Consider the following 15,192-nt stretch of genomic DNA (forward strand, 5'->3'; position numbering starts at 1 on the left):
ATTAATAATGATGTAAATTATTTGATTGAATATATCCTAATGTACACCTGTTGCAGTTTGTTCATCAATTTAGTCCATTGCAATATTGAATTGAACGCTAGCTATTCTCATCAGTTTTGAGTCTCCTCTTCCTGTCTCCTATTGTGTTCTAGATTAATTTAGGTAATACTTTAGCGCAATGTGCAGTGAAGATAGTCTTTCCCTTTGAGTTTCTGTGGCCCCTTCAGAGTTCCTTATTTGACTCGGGAACCTCCTCTGTCTGGGTGTCATTAACCACATGGTGGAGTTGTAGCTTAATGGTCCTTATCTTGAGCGCCATTTCCTCTATCTCCCGAGGACTGTGATCAATCATTCGAGTACAGGAGCCAGTTTATTAAAATCAGTAAGAACGTATTCATTTGTTGAAGCAAGTTCCTTATCAGATGAGAAAAACAACCCTTTTTGTAATCAGTTTAACACCCCCTCCCAAGTCTTCCAGTAATGTATTTTTTTTATTTGTTCTGATCTGAATCTTTTGAATACTACTTGTCTTCGATGTACCTCTATCTCTGTTTGATATATAGTGCGTAAGATGACCCTACTTTTGCTATCTGGGCTCCACTGCATATGGCAGTTGTGTAAGGTAAAGTTCAGGGACATGTTATAGCACGTGTCACCATAGATACAGGAATGATGATGAAAGTACATTAGCGGTCTGGCCCCCTAGGAAGATCCTCATTTTCATTCTGCTGGGCCTGAGCTATTCTGTCCTACTATAGCCTCCCTTCCTGCTTTTATCAGGACGCTGCTGTCAAACCGATCCGTTTACAGAGACAAAAATGTAGGGAACTTACATTTAACCTGAAACTTCCCTGCTAGGAAGTGAAGTGCTAACTGAGTAAGTTAACTCTGGACAGTATCTCCACAGTTTGTTTTAGTTCCCATAACTGTACACCTGGACTGTGTAAGCGCACTTATTCTCTTCAAATCCATTCAGTCTGTCTTCTGTTTCTTTGCCTGGTTAAACCTCTGCAGCATCACTGCCCAATAATGCACCAGGTGGATTTTTCCTAAGTGTTCTGGGTTGTGAAGAAGACAAAAAAAACAATATTCTTGCCAACACGTCTTCTCAGAAAAGCGGCAGAGTACGCTGTTCATTTAAGCTGCATGAGTCTTCAAAGGTTATAGTGATTGAATTGCAGGCCACAGAATAATAAGTTTCTTTGTGGTTAGGAGGTATAACCGTACAGGGAAAATGTTTTCGTTTCTCTCTCTCTCTCTCTCTCTAACTGAGACTTACACACGCTTTTAAACTCATTGTGTTTCTGCTTTTACAGTACTGTGAAGTGCAAGAGTCTGCAGCGTAGTTTTCTCTGGAATTTTATATGTTTAGTAACTTTGCTGAAGTTAGAACTAATGTCCCAAGTAGAGCAATCTTATTCTCAATGTGGTGACCTGAGTTTAATTCTCCCTTAGCAGCAGCATGTATTCCACTGTACTTATTGCATTTTCTCCTTTTTCTGAAGCATTTTGGGTCCAAAAACTCTTTAGTTTTTTTGTGTGTATTTTCTGCTTTCTCCAATGTGCTTTCTTTTGCTTCCCATTTAAATGTATTTCGGTGCGGTCCTACCTGGAACTTTTCTGTTGCCATTACCATTAGACGCAGTAAGAATACACCCTTTGCCATTAGTCTAATTTAATGTTGTCGTAACATCTGCATTGTTACATTTGATGACACTAAATTGAACTGCTTTACAGGAAACCAAATTTAAGACTTACACTTTTTGATTTTCTTATTTTAACATCTTGCCCAGATACCAGCATGTTGCTAAAATAAGACTGATATTTCCAGTTTTGAAGAAAATATAGTAAGGGTGGACAGATTATTAGAGTTGGGGAAATCCTACTAGTTATTGCAAAAGAGTCATTTAGAGAGTTGTATATAGTCTGGCCATGGGAAAATATTGCAGATGAAGTTCCTTAAATATAAACAGGCTAACCCTCATTCATTCTCTTACATATGCCATAATTTAATAGTGATATGCGTATCTTGAATCTTTGTAAACTGATACTCCAGATCACGGAATTGTGAAGGGATGATTCTGTGAATTAAATTCTATCAAATCTATAGGTCATGACATATTTTTCATAAAATGGCCATAAATGGGTCATTGGAAATAGATAGTTGGTCTTTGTGGTGTTGGAAACCGAGCAATAGATGTTTGTGAATAAGTATTGGGAGTTTGCAGGTAACTGCTGTGGTTGTGTATCGAGTACTGAACCAGTTTGGCGCTGTGCAAGACGACCTCTGGAGGCTTCCGAACACACCAGTCCCCATTCAGAGGTTCACAAAGCTCCATGGACATTTGCCTGCTAGGTTTCTGAGACCTGCTGGACAATCGTTTGTCCTCAGAATGCCTTCTGTTGCTTTTATCGCAAAGGAAATGAGGCAAGCTTTTTCAATAAGGAGAAGTTGGAAAAAAAAACAAGTCTGCAGCTCTGTTCCCTTTTCCCCCCAGAAATAGATAAGCGATCCAAATTGAGAATGGCACCAGGGTGTAATAAAACCCTTCCCTGTTTTAGGATCAGCCATTTTTATCTGCTAGCCTTATCAGTTAGCTGTATTTTGTATATCCTCTAATTGCACAAAGCTGTAATGTACATACAACAACACCCACACTGAAATGTACACAGATGTTTTTATAATATTGCTTTCCCCCCCCCCCCCCCTTCTCAAAAATCCTGGAGATCTACCTTTTGTCAGTGGACTTGGATTGTCAAACTTTCAATGTTACCTCACCTTGACACTCCAGTAAGTGGCCATACTGCTCTACGGTAGCCTAGTGTCCAATACAACTGACCGGCCGTCCAAAGCTCAGGACCATTCTGCCTTCCTATATGCATTTAATTATTAACAACATTAATCATCCTCTTCATATCAATCAATTTGTGACAATATCATTTCCAAGTGTGAATATATACTCATTTTTCTTTTTACAAACACTGACGAAAATGTGACTTTCTCAATTTGCTTTTCTTTCTTTTTCAGCAGACATTGTCTTGGATGGATGAAAAGATTTTGCACTGTATTACTGGGGAAGTTGCTTAATTGAGTCTCTGTGTCCCGGTCTTATGACACAGTTAGCCACAGAGCAGCTTTCCACATGTACCTTTCCGGTCTCTGCATCGACCACACTGACTATCATGGGATGGCTTGCGCCGCCCTTGTCAAGACGTGGTGGGCAAGTATGGGAAGAGAGATGTCTGTGCCACACAAGGTTGTCTCCCATTGCACTTGAATATTATCGTTATTATCTCCCTTATGTGAATGCTTCATAAAATATATTTGAGTGACAATAGGTATTTCAGCAATGGGATCTTCATTAAAGATTTGTGTCATCATTTTGGAATGATTTGCTCCTGTTAAATGTATTTCCCTTGGTTCATATCTTGGTGTTCACCCTCTGTCTTGTCTTTCGTCATCAGCTAAAACAATGCCACTATTTTGACAGTGATCCCTTTTTCCCCCTTTTCTAGCTATTGTGACAGCACTCTGAGCCGTGTTTCCTGTTAGATTTGTGAGTTACAGTAAAGCCTCAACAAATATGCAAAAGAAGGCAAGCTTTATAACTAGGCCTTTAATTGACTGATAAAGTGATAATTTAAATTTTACAATTACACTTTAAACATTCACTTATGATTTTTTGTTTGTTTATTTTAAGATTTCCCTAGTTTGTCATTCTTATTTGCAGTATGGTAGTAGAAAGTATGGTATTTTGAGTGAGTTTCAATGGCATCTTAAGCCCTTAATTCAAATATATTATTGTCTATATACACTCACCTAAAGGATTATTAGGAACACCTGTTCAATTTCTCATTAATGCAATTATCTAACCAACCAATCACATGGCAGTTGCTTCAATGCATTTAGGGGTGTGGTCCTGGTCAAGACAATCTCCTGAACTCCAAACTGAATGTCTGAATTGGAAAGAAAGGTGATTTAAGCAATTTTGAGCGTGGCATGGTTGTTGGTGCCAGATGGCCCGGTCTGAGTATTTCACAATCTGCTCAGTTACTGGGATTTTCACGCACAACCATTTCTAGGGTTTACAAAGAATGGTGTGAAAAGGGAAAAACATCCAGTATGCGGCAGTCCTGTGGGCGAAAATGCCTTGTTGATGCTAGAGGTCAGAGGAGAATGGGCCGACTGATTCAAGCTGATAGAAGAGCAACTTTGACTGAAATAAGCACTCGTTACAACCGAGGTATGCAGCAAAGCATTTGTGAAGCCACAACACGTACAACCTTGAGGCGGATGGGCTACAACAGCAGAAGACCCCACCGGGTACCACTCATCTCCACTACAAATAGGAAAAAGAGGCTACAATTTGCACAAGCTCACCAAAATTGGACAGTTGAAGACTGGAAAAATGTTGCCTGGTCTGATGAGTCTCGATTTCTGTTGAGACATTCAGATGGTAGAGTCAGAATTTGGCGTAAACAGAATGAGAACATGGATCCATCATGCCTTGTTACCACTGTGCAGGCTGGTGGTGGTGGTGTAATGGTGTGGGGGATGTTTTCTTGGCACACTTTAGGCCCCTTAGTGCCAATTGGGCATCGTTTAAATGCCACGGCCTACCTGAGCATTGTTTCTGACCATGTCCATCCCTTTATGACCACCATGTACCCATCCTCTGATGGCTACTTCCAGCAGGATAATGCACCATGTCACAAAGGTCGAATCATTTCAAATTGGTTTCTTGAACATGACAATGAGTTCACTGTACTAAACTGGCCCCCACAGTCACCAGATCTCAACCCAATAGAGCATCTTTGGGATGTGGTGGAACGGGAGCTTCGTGCCCTGGATGTGCATCCCACAAATCTCCATCAACTGCAAGATGCTATCCTATCAATATGGGCCAACATTTCTAAAGAATGCTTTCAGCACCTTGTTGAATCAATGCCACGTAGAATTAAGGCAGTTCTGAAGGCGAAAGGGGGTCAAACACAGTATTAGTATGGTGTTCCTAATAATCCTTTAGGTGAGTGTAGATTACTATTTTACCTTACAGATTGTTCATGAGTCACTACTTTAAATTACATGAGAAATTATAGGAGGGGATCTTTTTGCGTTCTGTGTTATACGTCTGACGTATAGAATGTAAATTGCATATTCAAAACAACAATGCTGTTGTCTGGTTTTGTTGCTTGTTTGTTGACAAATACAATAACAAATTGACATCACTTTCCCATACAATGCAAATAAAAATCACAATAATATCATTGTTAACATTCCTATAATCACTGTGTTCCCTTTTTATATTTTTATGTGAAGAAAACACCTTGGCATTGAATATAATACAAGATGTATGTGCTGTCCAGGTATTTGCTTCTTAATGAAAATGATTTAAGATTTAAGTCGTTGAATGGGCTGCATAATCCATGTAGGGATTTAGTTTTTACTCTTTACATGCAGTATAAAGAGTCGCAAAGCCCTGGAAGCACCAGTATTGCAGAGAACCAGAGCTGTTGTGGAGCTGGAAGCAACTCTCCTATAGTGACTGTTTCAATCCCTACGAATGTGAAGTGTTTGGGATTGCTGAGTGGAAATCAGAAAAGCATGGTGATTTTTCTAATTTGTTTTGTGCGCCCAGATGGTGTTGGAAAATGATACGTTTGGCAGGGAATAGAGGATGCTTGTCAGGTTAGTACAGCCAGTGCCCTGAGCGCCATCCAGAACACAAGGAGTTGAATTCATCATTAAGCGGTACGCATTCTCGCACACAAACGCACACATGGGCCTCGCCGCACACGCAGACACGGACTACCCGACTGTCTCTGTCTGTCTTTCGTTTTATTTGTCTGTGTTATCTGTCTCTCTGTCTATTGCATACAAATAATAAAAAGGAATTAACAAATGATGTCGAATTAAACACTCATCTTCATTATTATATAAATACTGCCCATTATCCAGTTTCACTGTCCTCAATAGAAGCTGTTTTTAGCCCTCTTCATGTATTCTCTCTTGCTATTCTGTCACTTTTGTTGGCAAACTGACTGTGGGTGACCCTTGGGTTAAATAAAGAAAACAGGAAAAAAAAAAGGGTGCTCCCTTTTTTTAAAACTGGTCTAATAGTTCCCAGAAATATGCTGACTTTTTGTAAAGGTTTTTGCTGTATTTTTGGGAAGACATAGTTCCTCTTTCCACAGGCAATCCTTCCAATCCTATATCAGCGCAGTCTGTGGTCAGGAACTGCTGAGAATACTTCCCTCAGCTCACACACAAGGACTTGATGTAATGCCAGCTGAAAGGGGGCTTCTTTGTTCTCTTTTGTTTTGCTTTGTTTTCTTGCATTTGGTAACTTCTAATTGTATACTCATTATATGCATTATAACAACACCCTAGCTTGGGGACCCCGTGATTGTGGAAAGGGTTATCAAACAGCTTGTTTCCTTCAGTTTATGTTATGAATCCTCTACCAGCATGCATGGTCATCTAGGTATATGCTCCCCGGTCAAAATATGTCACCCTTCACTACACTTGCAACCCCCACACATTGACATGGAAGAGAACTGTAAGCCACCAACGTGGAGAAACGACTGCAGCACCCACAAGGTCAGTTGTTGAAGGTTAACCTGAGAAATCCCTTTGTTGTCAAGTTTCATTTAACCTCTCCTCTCTCCCCCTCACAGCTGGTGTTGTCTCTGGGGGTGGTAGCTTCAGTCACTAGCTCCCTGATTGGCTGTGGGAGAAGGCGGCATGTGTTTCATTCTTTGGGGGGTGGACCATATATTCGATTCTGGATCTACTCTGTAGGCTGCCTCATCGAAAGCGCTATATTGTGACCTATAAATGAGGTTTATGCAAACTGCATACAAAAACTCCACTCAGGATTTACTGTATACACTTGTTTTACAAATGCTGACAGCAGCAATTCCTGTATGTTGCGTACAAAATCTTTATTATGGTAGGAAAGATTACTTTGCGCCTTGCTATTCCCGTGTAATTTACATATTTTTCTTTCCGGATCTAGTTTGTATGCAGTGTCTGCAGACTGCCATGGCGTGTTCTGGAACAAAATGCCTGGCCATTCCCATACCGTGCAGTCCAATGACTGTGTTATGAGGTACTGTATTATTGTGAAGAGCCATGAGAGCAGAGAATGGGAGAAATGCGCAACATAATTTATAATTTTGTGTAGGCCTCAGGAGAAGTCTTTCCCTTGGCAGAGTGCATAAGTCTTAATGCATTTGTAAACTCTCAGGTCTTCTGTAATTACAAGAGTAAGAATTTCACCATTAACAGCAGCTTCTCTGTGCTTCAAGAGTACTCTTACTATGAAGGCTTAATGTTTGATTTGCTCTTGAATTGTTTAGGCCACTGAGTCAAATATCACTTCCACAAACACCTGGGATTGCAAAATTATCTGCGATGTTTCCCAACACTTAGGATACAACAGCATTTTTTTTCTCACATTTTAACTTCTTCTTCCGTCCATCTTTTTAGCTTTTTCATCACATCAGAACTTCTCAAACTGTGGTCTGTGGACCACCAGTGATCCGCAAGCCCCTTCTAGTGGACCATAGAAAAAGTTACATTATTACGGAAAAAGAGCCCCAGAGCGTATACATCCCATTTCAAACTCACTAATTTGAGACCTTCTCATACGTTGGAAATGCATACACATAGAAAAATCTGTTTATTAGGGCTAAACATAGGGTAGATACCGTATAAAGACTCATTCTAAAGACTCTGAACATTGAGAATGGCCCCCAAATTAAGCTTTTGGATGTCTTTTTATCTTCCAGTTGTTTATTCACTTGTACAGGTTGTACTTGTACGCATCTACTTGAAGGAACATTTTAACATTTTATTTTCTTCACGTGTTTGTATATTTTTATTATTATTGTTCCAGTATTGCAACTATGAAATACTGGGCCACGTATCAGATGGGTACAGATTTGAAAGAAAATGATTCTAATAGATTTGTGTGTGTGTGTGTGTGTATATATATATATATATATATAATGTGTGTGTTCGAAACAATCTTTCAAGGTTGCACCCCTGGGGTATCGAGAAGTGTAATGTGATTTTTTTTTTTTTTTTGTCAAAGTCATGATTAAAATTTCAGATCCAGTCCAATTTCTGTGGCTGGCCGCTGTGTTGAGACTTTGTACGAGAAGCCAGCAGTGGAAGTTGTGTACGTGTCCCTGAAGGTTTATCAAAGCCTTTCAAGACGGCAGCCCAAGTGGCAGCAGAAACACTGAAGCTGTGGGCGAGAGAAATCTCGCACCCCTCCTCAGCTCTCGACACGTCTGGGGAACTTTGAGGCCCCATTTCGTTGCCTTGAAGAAACAAGGCAGAAGGAAGGACCTGCTAAAGAAGTAACACAATTGTAAGGCTGAGGAAATTAAGTTGTGTGCTAAAACAAGGCCTATTTCTAAGATCACTTAATAAAACAATCATGATTTTTTGGAGAACAGTGAGAAATTTGTCTGAAATTGAGACTGAATCGACCAACTAAGAAAACTTCACTCCTGACCTTCCAGCTGACCGCATTATTGACTTTTAATGTAGGTGTTTTTTTTCCATCTTATTGCAATTCTTTGAACCCTCTAGCTTTTGGTTTGTAAATGAATCTTTGTCTGGAAGGCAACAGCCGAGGGGAATTATTTGAATAAATACTGAAAATGACACAAATAATGATCATGAAAAAGAAAAAACACCAAACAATTATTTGTTTAAAGTGGGCTGAGAGGAAACAAGAAGTGAAATCAGCTGCTTTTGCCCAGATCCAGGCCAGCGTATCTTTGAGGGACAGTTTGTACACCAGATTATCCCTCCTATGCAAATTTCCTCTCTCACTGGCTGCCTCCCAGTGATGCATGAGGGAGAAGCGGCGGCCACATCTGCTTCCCGTTTTTGCCGAATCACAGAGCAGCCATCTGGTTGGCTTCATCCCGATCAAACTGCTTAGCACTGATTAGTTTCCTCACTACTCTACTGGCCGGCCCCAGACTTCGTAGCCTGCCTCTCTTGCGCTCCAGTGCCATTCCTCCTAATTGCTTGTAAACCTTCCCAGCTCTCCCTGGGCAGTCAGAGAGGCAGGTCTGTGGGAGCCTTCTGCGTCCACACCACCAGGCCCATTCTCACCTCTCTCCCTAGGACCAGCTGTGATGATGTCACCCACTGGTGTGTGGAGGAAATACAGGTTGCAAGGTTTCAGTGGTTGGAGGCTGTTATGAGGGTCTTTTTTTGGAGGGTGTTTGTGGGGCTTGGTACATATTTGTTTCTTTTTTTTTTCTTCAAATCCCAAGAGATTGTAAAAAGTGTTTTCAGGCAATATTACTTGATTGTTTATTTACGTATATGAATTTATTTGCAACAAGATGGTCATATTTCATGCATGTAAATGAGGATTTTTCCCACTTACGTACACACCATACTCCACATTGTTAGGGGAGAAATATATATATATATATATATATTTTTTTTTGTTTTTTTTTTTTAAACATACAAAACTGAAATATCATAATTGGATTAATCTCCACCCCCCTGATTTAATACTTGGCAGCAGCTGTGAGTCTGGTGGGATAGGTCTCTACCAACTCTGCACACCTTGATTTGGCAATATTTGACCTTTCTTCTTTACAAAACTGTTCAAGCTCTTTCAAGTTCCTTGGGGAGTGTTGATGGACAGCAATCATGCCACAGATCTTTGATTGGAATTAGTTTGCTTTGAAATGCACTACCCAGCAAAGGGAAGCTACAGGAACTGTTGATTTTATCCTGACATCATGTGAAACACTACAATTTAACACAGGAGGCCTTTTAAGTTGGTGTGATATCAAAGGCGGTTGGTTACACCCAAGCTAATTTAAGATTGCTGTTCCAAGAAGGGGTGCACACTTATCCAACCAAGTTATTTCACTTTTTATTTTAAATACATTTTCAACACATTTCTACAATATTGTTTCACTTGGATGTTGTGGGATAGGATGTGTAGATGTGTATATATATATATATATATATATATATATATATATATATATCTAATGCATTTGAATTCCAAGCTGCTATAAGGCAACAAGAGGTGAACATTTGTAAAGGGGGTGTAGACTTTCTAGGCACCAGCTTACACTGATTGAAACTTGTAAGGGTCAGATCAGCTTTAGTTTCTAATAGAGGATAAATGGATTAATTTGTCTCACTGAGAATGACTTCCTTTTGAAGTATTTTACAACAAATGTATAAGTGTCACACAACTTTAACTAGACAGTAAGTGTTACTTTTATCTCAATTATATCTCATGTATGTCTACAAAGTATACTGCAAAATATGTTTATATATAATTGTTTTTCTAGGATGCTCATCTATATGTTTACTTCCCATTTATTATTGAAAAGGAATACTGCTGTCAATCATTTATATTCTGACAAGCCTCATCCTTCACCAGTGGTGCGGTTGATTTTGTGATTGATTGACTGGCCTTATTTTTCTCTGTCCAGAAGGAAAGCACAGAAATGCAGATTTAGGCAGGAAATGCTCATTATGTATTTCAAGATATTACCAGAACCTCTTGAGATCTGGCCTATGCATAATCATGAAAGTTATTAGAGAGCAGAAACTGATGCTTATAGGAAGCAAACATTTCTATTGAAACTTTTCCCCTGAAAGAAAACTTGAGACTCCAAATATGTACTGCTTTAGAAGAATGGTTACAGGGCATGTTCAGAAAAAGGCGTCTTAAATGTCGACTCTTTATTATAATAATGAACCATCCTTGAAGCTCCTGTCTGTACCCACATTGATCCATTCCCATCGAACTCCAGGATGTAAAACACAACAGTCTATTGAATTTGTAGGACAGGAAGTCATAGAAAATTGAGAGAGGTCATATTTTGAGAAAGAGTCAAGAGTTATATTGAGAGAAGCCATGGACTGGAGCCCAAAGAGAAAAAGGCAAATAGGGTGACCAGAGATAATGTAAAAGTAAATTGTGGATGCACAGAACTGTCCAGGATGGGAAGAATGCAATATATTAATTAGAATAAAAGGGCACAAAAAGACTTCCTTGGGAGGTCAGCTTTAAGATGTCTTTCTATAAAAACTTTTATTAGAGAGTTTGCAAGCATGATCTTCCAGATGGTATTTTAAATTGAACAATGGGAATATACAACATATATTCTGTCAAACACAAAACGATACAAGTCCAAAGCTTAGAACATTAATATTGTTCAAAATATTTCCAGTGTCTTTTCATTATGTATCACAAACATTCATTCATTTGCTCTTACATCACTCAGTTTATTTAACTTTCAACTCGCCTCACAGCTTAAGAAATGCACACAGTAGCAGGAATACAGTATGGACATCATTGTAAAAAATATGCAAGAACGGGTGCATTCCCCCATAATAAATAAAATAATTTCCCAACAAATCTACCTGTCTAATAAGCATAAATAACAGAAAAATTAACAAATGTGTATATGTGCCCTCTGGTAGCCGAGAGAGAAACGTAGAGAAATGTAGATTTAGTTTTTTGGGTTAACTGGTGTTTTCTGCAATAGGTCATGGAGTGAAGTAGACATCTGAATTTCCCTCACGTCAGTCCTGGGAAGGATAAGCAACACAACACACTAAATTGATCGTATGAAATACAGCTTGTAAGTAAGTGAAAGAAAATCATTTTTACCTGTTTATAAAACATAGCCCAGCCTCTGCACACACATATATATATATATATATATATATATATATATTTTAGGAAAACTGCTAATGGCTATAACAGTCCTCTGTGCTCATGCTATATGCAGTTTATCTTCACCTGTTTGATCACAGACCGTACAAACAAAAAACCTGGAATTGAAATTTCCACTTAGAAAACAGACACCCAAATAAGTGTATTTTTAATTTAAAAGGTCCTCAGCAGGGTTTTAAAACTCTATATTTAAATTAAGTTTTTAAAAAGGAGAGGAAATTAATATTAAAAACATTTCACTTCTTCAGATTTTAATCATGTCTGGCACACGTACAGAACATTGGTGTTCTGGCAGGTATGTTTTCAATGATTGTATTTGGTTTGTGTGTATTTAATTCAGTGCGCCCGGATATATTTTTCCAGTGCATGTTTCTCACACAATGCAATATCTTGTACACAATTTGATCACATACTAGCTTATGAATTTGTATTTGTATATGGATAACAACAAAGTGTCATTAAACACAGCTGAATATCTGAATTCGAAAGCTGTGAAGTCTCATAGGTTCGTACACGTTTTCTATTGTTTAGAATCTTTCAATCAATACATATTTTTACAGTTATCAGTGACTCTATAATTAAAAGATCATTCATATCAAGGGTATGAAATTATGTAAAACTTTGTAGATAATTTGGGATTTTGTCCATTGAATCTATTCCAATTAAGCTTTTATGTTTGCAACATTATTTTAGTGTTGTCTCCTGAAGAACCCTATACATGGTGACTTTAATATCTTACAAGTCACAAGCATGAAGATATTGTTCATGTAATAGATGCAGAAGTAAGAGCATAACATGTAAAATTCAGTATCAACGTCTAGGTAGTTCATATGTTCACCGTCACTTTACAACTGGTAAGATTTGTTTAATGTAACAATATCTCAAATGCAAAAGTATGTTACAGCCTGTATTTAGAAAAAGCTAGATTTCTCCTATGAAAACAAATGGCTGAGAAGGTTAGTGGTTTCCCATAATCTGTTTTTGTTACCTGTGCATAGAAACCTGGCAGTCCTTGTGACACATTAACTTATACCAAAATAATCAGTTTCAGGTTATTTTTATGGAATGGTAGGCACATACACTCACCTAAAGGATTATTACGAACACCATACTAATACTGTGTTTGACCCCCTTTCGCCTTCAGAACTGCCTTAATTCTACGTGGCATTGATTCAACAAGGTGCTGAAAGCATTCTTTAGAAATGTTGGCCCATATTGATAGGATAGCATCTTGCAGTTGATGGAGATTTGTGGGATGCACATCCAGGGCACGAAGCTCCCGTTCCACCACATCCCAAAGATGCTCTATTGGGTTGAGATCTGGTGACTGTGGGGGCCAGTTTAGTACAGTGAACTCATTGTCATGTTCAAGAAACCAATTTGAAATGATTCGACCTTTGTGACATGGTGCATTATCCTGCTGGAAGTAGCCATCAGAGGATGAGTACATGGTGGTCATAAAGGGATGGACATGGTCAGAAACAATGCTCAGGTAGGCCGTGGCATTTAAACGATGCCCAATTGGCACTAAGGGGCCTAAAGTGTGCCAAGAAAACATCCCCCACACCATTACACCACCACCACCAGCCTGCACAGTGGTAACAAGGCATGATGGATCCATGTTCTCATTCTGTTTACGCCAAATTCTGACTCTACCATCTGAATGTCTCAACAGAAATCGAGACTCATCAGACCAGGCAACATTTTTCCAGTCTTCAACTGTCCAATTTTGGTGAGCTTGTGCAAATTGTAGCCTCTTTTTCCTATTTGTAGTGGAGATGAGTGGTACCCGGTGGGGTCTTCTGCTGTTGTAGCCCATCCCCCTCAAGGTTGTACGTGTTGTGGCTTCACAAATGCTTTGCTGCATACCTCGGTTGTAACGAGTGGTTATTTCAGTCAAAGTTGCTCTTCTATCAGCTTGAATCAGTCGGCCCATTCTCCTCTGACCTCTAGTATCAACAAGGCATTTTCGCCCACAGGACTGCCGCATACTGGATGTTTTTCCCTTTTCACACCATTCTTTGTAAACCCTAGAAATGGTTGTGCGTGAAAATCCCAGTAACTGAGCAGATTGTGAAATACTCGGACCGGCCCGTCTGGCACCAACAACCATGCCACGCTCAAAATTGCTTAAATCACCTTTCTTTCCCATTCAGACATTCAGTTTGGAGTTCAGGAGATTGTCTTGACCAGGACCACAGCCCTAAATGCATTGAAGCAACTGCCATGTGATTGGTTGGTTAGATAATTGCATTAATGAGAAATTGAACAGGTGTTCCTAATAATCATTTAGGTGAGTGTATATTCCTGTAGTTCTAGTCCTATTTACAGAGAGCCATGAAGAATAAAACTCATCTCAACTCTGGATGGTGCTCTAGACTGCGGCACCATAGAAGCAAAATAAGCGTGCTGTGCATTGTGAAAGCACAATATTTTCACTACACTAACAATACAATAAAATAAAACAAAAATATAGATGAAATAATGAACATCATATTTTCATTTATGCTCAGAAAGTTGAAAAAAACACCTCTCACTTTTCCCTTGGTGCCATTAGCACGATTTTTCTTATCTGCTTTAAAAATGAAATAATAAGCACTATACACATCAGCAAATAAACAAAGAAAAAATCCACAATTATATTTTAACTATACAAAGTATAATTCACTCCTGCTAGAATTCCATTTGCTGTTTTTAACCCAGCTCCGTCCTGCTGTTTGGAATGACTGCTAAATCAGTAATTAATGGATAATATGAGTAATAGAGAGCAATGGTGTAATTCCTTAAAAATTAACTATGTAACAAAATACCACAAACAAAAATATTTTTTTTAGGACTTGCTTCTTCAGTTTTTCAAATGACTTACATTGCTGTTAACAATGTATGCATAGAATTAGCACCTGGAAGAGTTTATTACATATTTGCATTAAAAGGTCACTATTTCATTAAAATGGATAAGCATTTTAGACAAATGGATTATGGTCAATAAGGCTAAGGATGTTTTTGCAAAACAGTGGCACTTGCTCTCTTAAGATGTGGATATTAAGCAGATATCGGCCTCCCTCACCTATCATTACTGTCAATGTGTTAGTGATTTAATGGTTTAAAGTCAAACACCCTGTCTGTTCCAGACTGAAGCCGTTTTAAGAGTTGCATGCAGGATTCCAGCAGGAGTCATAATTTATTCTAGAATGCTATAAAAATATTATTTAGATTTAAAAGGTTTTATGCTACATCAACCTTACACCCCGTTGTTTTCTTGCATTGTAAACTATTGTATAATGTATAACTATAAGTCTATACAGCATGTTTGTCTTCTCAACAATTGTCCCATGCTAAGATGCCAGCACATGGATGCGAGAGAAACAGTCAAATTACTTCTTGAGTATTCCCTTTTTTAAGATACCAGTGTCAACAAACAAAACAAAACAGGTGTACTCAGCCA

The 15,192-nt window shown here is 38.7% G+C and overlaps 1 protein-coding gene across 1 annotated transcript in view; it reads right to left on the reverse strand.

The window, feature by feature from the left end:
- Window positions 1–11,073: 11,073 nt before the first annotated feature.
- The window catches only part of ikzf1 (IKAROS family zinc finger 1 (Ikaros)), a 36,539-nt gene continuing 32,420 nt past the window's right edge, over window positions 11,074–15,192 (reverse strand). The window contains exon 9 of the mRNA XM_066690756.1: window positions 11,074–11,599. The gene's annotated coding sequence lies outside the window, so the exon portion shown is untranslated. The remainder of the gene's footprint in view (window positions 11,600–15,192) is intronic.

This window comes from Amia ocellicauda, chromosome 18 (genome assembly GCF_036373705.1).
Source record: "Amia ocellicauda isolate fAmiCal2 chromosome 18, fAmiCal2.hap1, whole genome shotgun sequence".
Classification (NCBI taxonomy): Eukaryota; Metazoa; Chordata; class Actinopteri; order Amiiformes; family Amiidae; genus Amia; species Amia ocellicauda.